Below are 11,136 nucleotides of genomic sequence, written 5' to 3'. Positions count from 1 at the left end.
GCCCTTCACAGACCCAAACGTAACACCGCCGCACGCTGCCGCCGAAAATCGCCAACGGCGGCGGCCCGTCTCCAAACGCCACCAAAAGTACACCCCTGATTCCCTCGTCCTCCTCTATCCAAATCCACCATCCGTTTCTCTCAAACACACCCAGAATCCGTCGAATATTGGATTGAAAATTTTCCGGCCAAGACACGAAGTCATCCAAAATCAACCAAATTAACACCATAGAATCGCCTAGACCTCCTCTCTCAAACCCCCAAACCCAGTCCCTCGAATCTAACCCAAGATGCTCGAATATTGATTTGAAACTTTTCGGCAAAACCCTAACTTCTTCAAATTCTTCCAAATTGATACCACACAGTTGCCTCACCTTCCTCATGAAGAATCCACCAGCTGTGGCGTTCAAATATCACCGGAACCACTCAACTGTTAAAATCCTAGAAGGCAGAACCCTAGACCTCGTAGGTGAATTTTCTCGTTTTTCTTCATCTGTTTCTGTTCCATGACCATTGTTTTGTTAGGATTAATCAATCTAGGTCTTGTTTTCTTCTTGTTTGATATTCTGTATAGAATCAGTAGTCTATTTTGTCTGCTTTCTTCATGCTTGTTTGAATTTTAATTAACTGATAAGTGATTAGCATGAATTCATTAATTTTGTTATTAGTATGCATAGCTCGATTTTTAGTTCAGTTTTTGTTTTGATTGATCTTTTAAGCCATGCTCAATGCTTGAACCTTATTTTTAGTTTGGTGAAATTTGATTTTTGTCCTGTTTTGTTTTTAGTGCTCTTAGTTAGTTCATGTTCGAATCCAGCGTTGTTAGAATTCAGGGTTTGGGTTAATGGTTCTTTGTAATTCTGTGGGTGATCATTACTCGGGTTTAATTGATGATTTGATAATAGTATGAATTAGGATTAACTTTCAAATTTAGAGTTTCTGAATTGTTTGGTTTCAGCTAAGTTTGTTAATTGACCATGGTTAGTCAAAGGGAGGGTAGGTTAATGGTGACCTATGTGAGTAATTTCAGGGAGTGTTCAGGGGTATTTGGGTAAATGAATTAGACATGAATGCTGTAGATTAGAGTAGAAGTCCCCAGAATCTTCTAGAATGGGGCTCAAGTTTAGATTTCAGTAATTTAGGATAGTAACTTGAGGAACAAGTTAATAAGTAGAGGGCCAATCTGAAAATAAATAGGGACTAATAAGGAAAACAGAAAATTTGAGGGCTGCCCCGCATTTCGCCTATAAAAAGGCATGAATAGTGCGTTGAGTCACAAGCGGAGACCCTCCAAAATTCCCCCCAAAATCCTCTTTACAGATCTGATCCTGCATTTTGAATTTCAAATCATAGAAAGTTCAAAAAATCTTCTTCTAGATCTTAATTTTATACAGAAAAACCAAAAAACAATAGAAAACTGTCCAAAATAAAAAAAAACTACTGTTTCATTGAAACTGAAGATGAATTTCGACTCTTAGCTACTGGTTTACATTTTTAGTTCAGTTCTGGTAATTTGGAGGTTCAGGGGTGTTGCTCTTTGATTTCGAGTAGTTTTTTTGGGGTTCAATTAGTTTGTTGCGGTCACCTGCTGGTGCTGTGTTTCTGTTAAAGTTTCCTGAGTTTATTGTGAAGCTGTTTTGGTTCAAATTACTTCTGTGTGCTGGTTATTGCTGTTTGTGATTGCTGGTGCTGTGTTTGGGAGTAATTCATCAGTCTAGTTGTCGCTGATCTCTTTTCTTCTATTGTGATTCGATTTACCAGGTACATATTTGTAATCTCCAGGCTTTTGAAATGAAATTGAAGCTGAATGTATGCTGCGGAATTGCAACTTTAGTAGCTCTGTCATGTTTTAGATAGATTTTTGTGATTTAATAGGTTGCTCATTATAATCAAACTGTAATAACTCTGAACTGTTAAATAATAGACAGCCAGACTAATTAGATGTATTCCATGTGTTTTAGCAATTTAGTTGGTTTAGTCTGTGCTGATAGTGTAATGCAGAATTTCAGTAAGCTTCTATATGTACTTAATTAGGATTGTTTTGGACTGTCAAGTGTGTGGTTATTAGCTGAGCTTTAGTATAGTTTAGTACTTACTTCAGTTAATTTGTTGCTTTGTTTAAAATAAAAAATCAAAATAGATTAGATTAGCAACTGATCCTGAGATCAGCGTATGGTGCCTAGGTCGATTTTAGTTCCAATTTGAATGTGTCTTTCAAACAATTTAATAATGCAATAGCTAATATTAGTAGATGATGTTATTAATGTCAACTATGGTTTTTTTTTAAAATCCAATCCAGGTTTTCATTTTGCTTTTCAGTCTTTAGTCGCGTCTAAGAGCTCCCCAGTAGCCAAGTAAATAAATTAGTCTGTGCATGAAATTAGAATTTAATTGACTAATATCTTTTAGATTTGAATAAATGCGTATTGTCTTCCTTTGGCTATAATTTTTGAACACACACAGAAGAGTTTGGGATAATGTGGTGGGCAAACTCTTAAACAAAACATTGGCTTGCTAGAAGACAAAAACTCTTTAAAAAGAAAAGATTAGGAATAGGGGATTAATTTGCAAATATAAATTTGGGTTTTCGAGTTAGGTGGCGGGTTCAAATTAAGAGGGTCCTCCCTTTTGTTTGAATTCGGACTTGAATTCGAGGCTCGAATTTATAAATGCAAATTAATTAGATCCTTTTAGAGACAAATAATAAATAGAAAAATCGTAGTCGCTTTAGGTTGGCCTTTAAATAAAAAATGAGACAAGCCTCGCCGAACAAAACATACAAATTGCGGGGCCCTCATTAAATGTTTATATCAAAAGACTTAGAATTCGGGGCGTGCCGTTTAGTGAATTTCACGGCACCCGCAAAGATAATAACACGTTAGCCACTTTAGGCGCGCTTTTAATAATTGTACCTTCCTAAGTACGGGTGTGCATTTCATGCAACCCAAATCCAAATCCTAAAATGTTGAATAGGAATGTGTTGAGGATCCGGGTGCATTTCATGTGACGTGATCCAAAAACGCGTTCTTAAACGACGTTCACTTTCTTAATAATTAACTAAAAGCGGTAAATAATTCTAAAATTGCACTATAGGTGTTAACATGTATAAAATCAGATTTTAGCCAAATATAGCAGTCGAGCGACCGTGCTAGAACCACGGAACCCGGGAATGCCTAACACCTTCTCCCGGGTTAACAGAATTCCTTACCCGGATTTCTGGTTCGCGACTGTTAAACAGAGTCAAACCTTTTTCTCGATTCGGGATTCAAACTGGTGACTTGGGACACCATAAATCTCCCAAGTGGCCTCTGAATCTCTTAATAAACGAATCCCGTTTCGATTGTCCTTTAATTGGAAAAACTCCTTTTATTATACCCTTCACGAGGTGTAGTAGCGAAAAGGGAGGTGTGACACTTGAGCCCAAGGTTTTTTTGCCCATTTGAGATGTTGAAGCGAGTTGGGGAGGTGTCATATGAGCTTGCTTTACCTCCCAGCTTATCAGGAGTCCATCTAGTTTTTCATGTGTCTATGCTTAAGAGGTATCATGCCGACTGATCTCATGTGTTAGACTTCAGCACTATTCATCTAGACGAGAGATTGAGCTATAAGGAGGAGCCAGATGCCATTATTAATAGGCAGGAGCGCAAGTTGAGATCCAAGAGGGTTTATGCAGTAAAGGTCTAGTGGAGGAGCCAACCAGTCGATGAGGCGACCTGGGAGTCCGAGGAGGACATGCGGAGCAGATATCCACCCTTATTCGGCACTTCAGGTATGAATCTAAACTCGTTCAAGGATGAACGTTTGTTTAAGAGGTGGAGGATGTAACGACACAACTGGTCGTTTGCTTTTTAGAACCCCGTTCCCCTAAATAAGACTTTCTGTGCTTGCTTTAACTAATTTACGACCTGCAGGGATGGTTGGTTCGGGATTTGGAAGAGTTTGGGTTGAAATAGGCTCACTTGATTCCCTAGGATTTTCTTAAAAGGCTAAGTTTGACTTTGGTCAACATTTTTAGAAAATGGACCCGGAATCGAATTCCAAGGTCCCTAGCCCGAGTAATTGATTTTTGTTCAAAATTGTTAAAACTGAAAATTTAAGGATTTTATGAACTTGAATGATGACTTGATCATGTTGGTATCGGGCCCGTATGTTGGTTCCGGAGCCCGATACAGGTCCAAAATAACATTTAAGACTTGCCCGCAAAATTTGGTGTCAATCCGAGTAGTATAAGTATGTTTCGTCACATTGGAAGTAATTTGAAGAACTTGAAGTTCATAAGTTTGATTCAATTGGTTTTATGGGGTGATTCTTAGATTTAGCGTTGTTTTAGGCATTCCGAGGGTTCGAGCGAGTCCGTTTTATGATTTCAAACTTGTCGGTATGTTTGGGCAGGGCCCGGGGGCCCCGAGCGTCAATTGGGCAAGGTTCGAGTGAAGTTGGAAAATTTGGGAAGGAGCTGAAGCTCCAGTTTCCTGTCATAACCACACCTGCGGTTGGCCAGCCGCAGGTGTGAGACCGCAGAAGCGATCATCTTCTCACAGATGCGGCCAAACCAGGCCAAGCCCAAAGCCGCAGAAGCGGCTAGTTTTCCGCAGAAGCGGAGAGAAGCGGCCTAGTTGAAATTTCACAGAAGCGGACACCTTTCCGCAGATGCGGTGAGCGCAGGTGCTGCCCAGGACCGCAGATGCGGAAATCACTGAAGCAGTGAGCTTCATTTATTACGGGTTGTAGGCCATTGTTGCTCATTTTCACTTATTTATTGGGCGATTTTGGAGCTCTTGAGAGAATACTTTCACCTAGCATCTTGAGGTAAGTTCATCTTATTTATTTCTAAGCTTAATACTTGAGTCTTGGGTAGATTAACACACAAATGATAAAGGAAAATCATGGGATTAGAGCAAAACCTAGGGTTTTGATAAAACTTAGATTTTACCACTAAATTTGTTATGGAATGAAGTAGAAATCATATATTATTGATCCTTAGGTTATAGAGAACAACTTTCTTCGAAAATTTTTAGAATCCGGGCAGGTGGACCCAGGGTCGGATTTTAGGAAACTTGTGTTTAAGGTTGGGAAATTGCTTTAGTAATTAAAATAAACTCTTGAGCTTGTATTGACTAGTTCCTACCTCGTTTAATTAGTTTTGGATCGTTCGGCTCCAAATTGAGGGTTTGAGCATGTTCTCGGTATTGGAAGCACACTTTGGAGCGAGGTGTATCATGCTATGCTTGTAAATGTCTATATCCTTCCATGTTAATGAGATCACTTAGGACTTGTTAGAAGTTGGAAACAATTTATAAGAACACATGTACTCATTTGATAATTCATGTGAATTTATTTGACTTTGATTGTGCCTTACGTGCCCTCTTGATGATGATTGATATTTGTGGATCGGGCCGATCGTCTCGGTAGAAATTGATGCATCTATGGTTCGCGCCATTCGACCCTCTGGCAGTGCACATTTCTTTTTATGTTGGACCGAGCCGTACGACCTCGGCATAATGTGTGCATGTTATCTATGTGAATTCATATTCATGACTTGTCTTGCTAAATGCCCTGAAATGTAAATGGCTAACTATGAAATTATCTAGGGAATGACTTTTCGCTTCATGCTATAAATTGCTATATAATTGTGACATCTTATATTAATTGACCCTAGTAAGTGTCAAGTCGACCTCTCGTCTCTACTTTTTCGAGATTAGACGGGATACTTACTGGGTACATACTGTTTATGTACTCATACTACGCTTCTATACTTAATGGTACAGGATCTGAGGCAGGTACATCTGGTTATCAGTCTGGTGCGCACGCTTGATCGTAGTCCGAGATTCCACGGTGAGCTGCTCCTTCCTATGCCGACCAACAGCGTGATGGAGTCTTTCTGCACTTTTTGGATGTCTATTCTAGTTCAGACAGTAGGACATATTATTCTTTTGTGTATTCTATCAGATGCTCATATACTTGTGACACCAGGTCTTGGCACACACATTAGTAGACTATTCTATTGGGATTGTATAACTATTTCGGTTTGATGCTAATTATTTCTTGTTTTAAATTCAAATTTAGAGTTTGTGTTAACTGTTTTGGAAGAGTAAAACTAGAACTTATTAATATTTCCGCGTTGGCTTGCCTGACAACGGTGTTGGGTGCCACCACAACCCGGAGTGAAATTGGGTCGTGACAGCCCTACCACTCTTGGGGCGGGGTGATCCATCAGAGACTTCGAGGTATGTCTGCCGTGTCCGCAGACCGATGAGTCCCTTTCCATCCACTCTCATAGTATTAGTCCTTCTGTATTTACTTTTGTTTAGACACTCTGGAGTTAGAACACTGTACTTATTCCACAGCTTGTGATTTCATGAGATTCCGGGTTTTGGGAAATGTAGTTTCAGTTTGAGAATTGTATTGTATATGCCGAGCTACATCTTTAAACCTTCACTATGTTTTTTTCCGCAAGTTTTTTTTGTTTTATTCTGTTGTTCTTTTTTTTCCCCGCAATTTGTTAGGCTTACCTAGTTGTAGAGACTACGTGCCGTCACGATAGTTCACGGAGGGCGAACTGGGGTCGTGACAAGTTGGTATCTGAGCTCTAGGTTCATAGGAGTCATGAATCACAAGCCGGTTTATTAGAGTCTCGCGTATCAGTATCGAGACGTCTGTACTTATCTACGAGAGGCTATGTAACTGTTAGGAAAAATCCACTTCATTTGATTTCCTTGTCGTGCGAGATATTTGATATCACAAATCTAAACTTCTGTATTCTATTCTCTCACAGATGGTGAGGACACGTGCTACCCGAGATGATCAGGCACCCGCGCCAGCTACTGGAGCCGTCAGGGGTCGGGGACGGGGTAAAGGCCAAGGACGCGCACGCGGTGCAGCCAGAGCACCCGCGCGAGCTGCTTCAGAGGATCCACCAGCAGTTCCAGCTGGAGCCCAGGCGCCTGATACACCCACAACTACTACTACTCCAGCACTCCAGGAGACTCTGGCGCAGTTGATGACTATGTACACCACTCTAGCTCAGGCAGGGTTGCCTAACCTTGCTGCAGCTACATCCCAGGCCGGGGGAGGAGCACAGACTCCCGCCGCCCGCACTCCTGAGCAGCGAGTGCATGTTGATCAGGTCCCAGAGATTATTCCTGCACAACCGGTAGCCCCAGCTCAGCCCGAGGAGAGGGCAGTAGCTTCAGAGGAGGAGCAGAAAAGGCTTGAGAGGTTCAAGAAGTATCAGCCTCCTACATTCAGCGGACTAGCCTGAGATGATGCTCTTGGATTTCTAGAGAAGTGCTACCGTATCCTCCGTACCATGGGTATATCAGGATCGAGCGGGGTTTCCTTCACTACCATTCAGCTTCGAGGAGCCGCATATCAGTGATGGCGTGCTTATGAGTTAGACAGTCCGGATAAGGCAGCTTCCCTGACTTGGGCTCAGTTTTCAAATATGTTCACGAGAGAGTATGTTCCCCAGAGTCTCAAGGACGCTTGGCGCGCAAAGTTTGAGCATTTGCGTCAGGATTCTATGACTGTCTCGGAGTATGCTGTCCGTTTCACCGACTTGGCTAGACATGCACCAGCTTTGGTTTCTAATAGTCGCGAGAAGGTTCGTCGGTTCATTGAGGGGCTCATTCCCAGCATCAGGTCTAGTATGGATCGGGAGTTGGAGATGGATATTTCTTATCAGCAGGTGGTGAGTATTGCTAGGAGATAGAGGGTATGCATGCTCGGGACAACGAGGAGAGGGAGGCCAAGAAGTCTCGAGAGTCGAGCCATTATTCTGGTGCCCGTGCCCCAGCTTCAGCTTGTCATGGTAGGGGTTATATGAGTTGCCCCGTTCATTCAGCTTTTCCAGCAGCCAATGGTATTCAAGCTCCACCTAGACCTCAGGAGCCTTATTATGCACCTCCAGTATCTAGTGTGCCTGCTGCGCGAGGTGCTTCCAGTGGTCAGTCCAGCAGACCTGTCCCGAGCTAGTCACAGCTGCCACGTCCTCCCAGAGCTTGTTTTGAGCGTGGTGACACACGCCATATGGTGAGGGATTGCTCCAGACTTAGGAGGGGTGCACCTCCACAGGCTTCTCAGCCACAGCATGGCCCGCAGAGTTCTCAGGCTATGATCACAGCACCAGTTGCTACCCCACCTGCTCAGCCAGCTAGAGGTAGAGGTCGGAGAGGTAGAGGTCACCCTCGAGGGGGAAGCCAGGCCAGATACTATGCCCTTCCTGCCCGTACTGAGGCTGTCACCTCCGATTCTATCATCACAGGTACTATCCTGGTCTGTCATAGAGATGCATCGGTTTTATTCGATCCAGGCTCCACTTATTCTTATGTGTCTTATTTTGCCCGTATTTTGGCGTATCTCGAGATTCTTTGAGTTCTCCTGTTTATGTTTCTACTCCTGTTGGAGATTCTCTTGTTGTGGATCGCATTTATCGGTCGTGTTTGATTACTCTTAGTGGTTTTGAGACCAGAGCCGATTTGTTATTGCTCGGCATGGTAGAGATTGATGTTATCCTGGGCATGGACTAGTTGTCGCCCTATTATGCTATTCTTGATTGTCACGCGAAAACCGTGATGCTGGCTATGCCAGGTGTACCGCGAGTAGAGTGGAGGCGTACCTTAGATCATACTTCCAGTAGAGTTATTTCATTCCTTAAGGCTCAGCGTATGGTTGAGAAGGGGTGTGACGCGTATCTAGCTTATGTGAGAGATGTCAGTATTGATACCCCTACAGTTGATTCAGTCCCAGTAGTACGGGATTTCTCTTATGTGTTTCCAGTTGACCTTTCGGGCATACCGCCTGAAAGAGATATTGACTTTGTCATTGATCTGTTATCGGGCACTCAGCCCATTTCTATTCCTCCGTACCGTATGGCTCCTCCTGAGTTGAAGGAGCAGCTACAGGAATTGCTTGATAAGGGTTTCATTTAGCCCAGTGCATCACCTTGGGGTGCTCCTATCTTATTTGTGAAGAAGAAGGATGGTTCTATGCGTATGTGTATTGATTATCGCCAGTTGAACAAGGTTACAGTGAAGAACCGTTATCCTTTGCCCCCTATTGATGACCTGTCAGTTACAGGGTGCTTGTGTATTTTCTAAGATTCACTTGCGTTCAGGCTATCATCAGTTGAAGATTCGGGAGCCAGATATCCCGAAGACTGCCTTTAGGACTCTGTATGATCATTACGAGTTCCTTGTTATGTCATTTGGGCTAACCAATGCCCCAGCAGCCTTCATGCATTTGATGCACAGTGTATTCCGTCCATATCTTGACTCATTCGTCATTGTCTTTATTGATGACATTCTGGTATATTCCCGGAGTCGGGAAGATCATGAGCAGCACCTGTGGACAGTGCTCCAGACTTTTTGAGGGAGAAGAAATTATATGATAAGTTCTCAAAATGTGAGTTTTGGTTGGATTCCGTGGCATTCTTGGGTCACGTGGTATCTAGTGAGGGGATAAAGGTGGATCCGAAGAAAGTGGAAGCAGTGCAGAGTTGGCCCAAACCATCCTCAACTACAGAGATCCGCAGTTTTCTTGGATTGGCGGGTTATTACCGTCGATTTGTTCAAGGGTTTTCATCTATTGCAGCACCTATGACCAGGCTGACCCAGAAGGGTTCTCCGTTCTAGTGGACAGAAGAGTGTGAGGAGAGCTTTCAGAAGCTCAAGACAGCTTTGACTACAACCCTAGTTTTGATATTGCCTACCGGTTCGGGGTCTTATATTGTCTATTGTGATGCCTCGAGGGTTGGCCTTGGAGCGTTATTGATGCAGGACGGTAGGGTGATTGCCTACGCGACCAGAAAGTTGAAGGTTCATGAGAAGAATTACCCTGTCCATGATCTCGAGTTAGCTGCTATTGTTCAGACCTTGAAGATCTGGCATCATTATTTGTACGATGTGCCTTGTGAGATTTATACTGATCACCGGAGTTTGCAGCATCTGTTCAAGCAGAAGGACCTTAATTTGCGTCAGAGGAGATGGCTAGAGCTACTGAAGGACTATGATATCACTATTTTATATCACCCGGGCAAAGCCAATGTGGTGGCCGACGCTTTAAGCCGCCGGGCGGAGAGTTTGGGGAGTTTGGCTTATTTACCAGCAGTAGAGAGGACCATGGCGATGGATGTTCAGGCCTTAGCTAGTCAGTTTGTGAGATTGGATCTTTCGGAGTCTAGTTGGGTCCTTGCTTGTGTGGTCTCTCGGTCTTCCTTATTTGATCGTATTCGGAAACGTCAGTTTGATGACCCTCATTTCCTCGCCCTTAAGGACAAGGTTCTGCATGGTGATGCCAGAGAAGTGACTATGGGTGATGACGGGATATTGAGGATGCCGGGTCGGATATGTGTGCCCAATGTTGATGGGCTTCGAGAGTTGATTCTATGGGAGGTCCATAGTTCGCGGTATTCCATCCATCCGGGTGCCACGAAGATGTACCAGGAATTGAGGCAGCACTATTGGTGGAGGAGGATGAAGAAAGATATAGTTGGGTTTGTAGCTCGGTGCCTCAATTGTCAGTAGGTAAAGTATGAGCACCAGAGACCGGGTGGGTTGCTTCAGCAGATAGAGATTCCGAAGTGGAAGTGGGAGCGGATCACCATGGACTTCGTAGTTGGGCTCCCACGGACTTTGAGGAAGTTCGATGCCATTTGGGTGATTGTGGATCGGCTGACCAAGTCCGCACATTTCATTCCAGTGAGTACTACCTATTCTTCAGAGCGGTTGGCAGAGATTTATATCCGGGAGATTGTCCGTCTGCATGGTATTTCAGTTTCCATCATTTCAGATAGAGGTACTCAGTTCATATCACGATACTGGAGGGCCATACAACATGAGTTGGGTACTCGGGTGGAGTTGAGCACAACATTTCACCCTCAGACGGACGGATAGTGCGAGCGCACTAGTCAGATTCATGAGGATATGCTCTGTGCGTGCGTGATTGAGTTTGGAGGGTCTTGGGATCAGTTCTTGCCATTGGCGGAGTTTGCCTACAACAACAGTTATCAGTCCAACATTCAGATGGCACCGTATGAGGCTTTATATGGTAGGCGGTGCAGATCTCCGGTAGGTTGGTTCGAGCCGGGTGAGGCCAGATTATTGTGCACAGACTTGGTTCAGGATGCTTTGGAGAAGGT

This window comes from Nicotiana attenuata, chromosome 2, assembly GCF_001879085.1.
Source record: "Nicotiana attenuata strain UT chromosome 2, NIATTr2, whole genome shotgun sequence".
Lineage (NCBI taxonomy): Eukaryota > Viridiplantae > Streptophyta > Magnoliopsida > Solanales > Solanaceae > Nicotiana > Nicotiana attenuata.
This window is presented reverse-complemented; position numbering follows the sequence as displayed.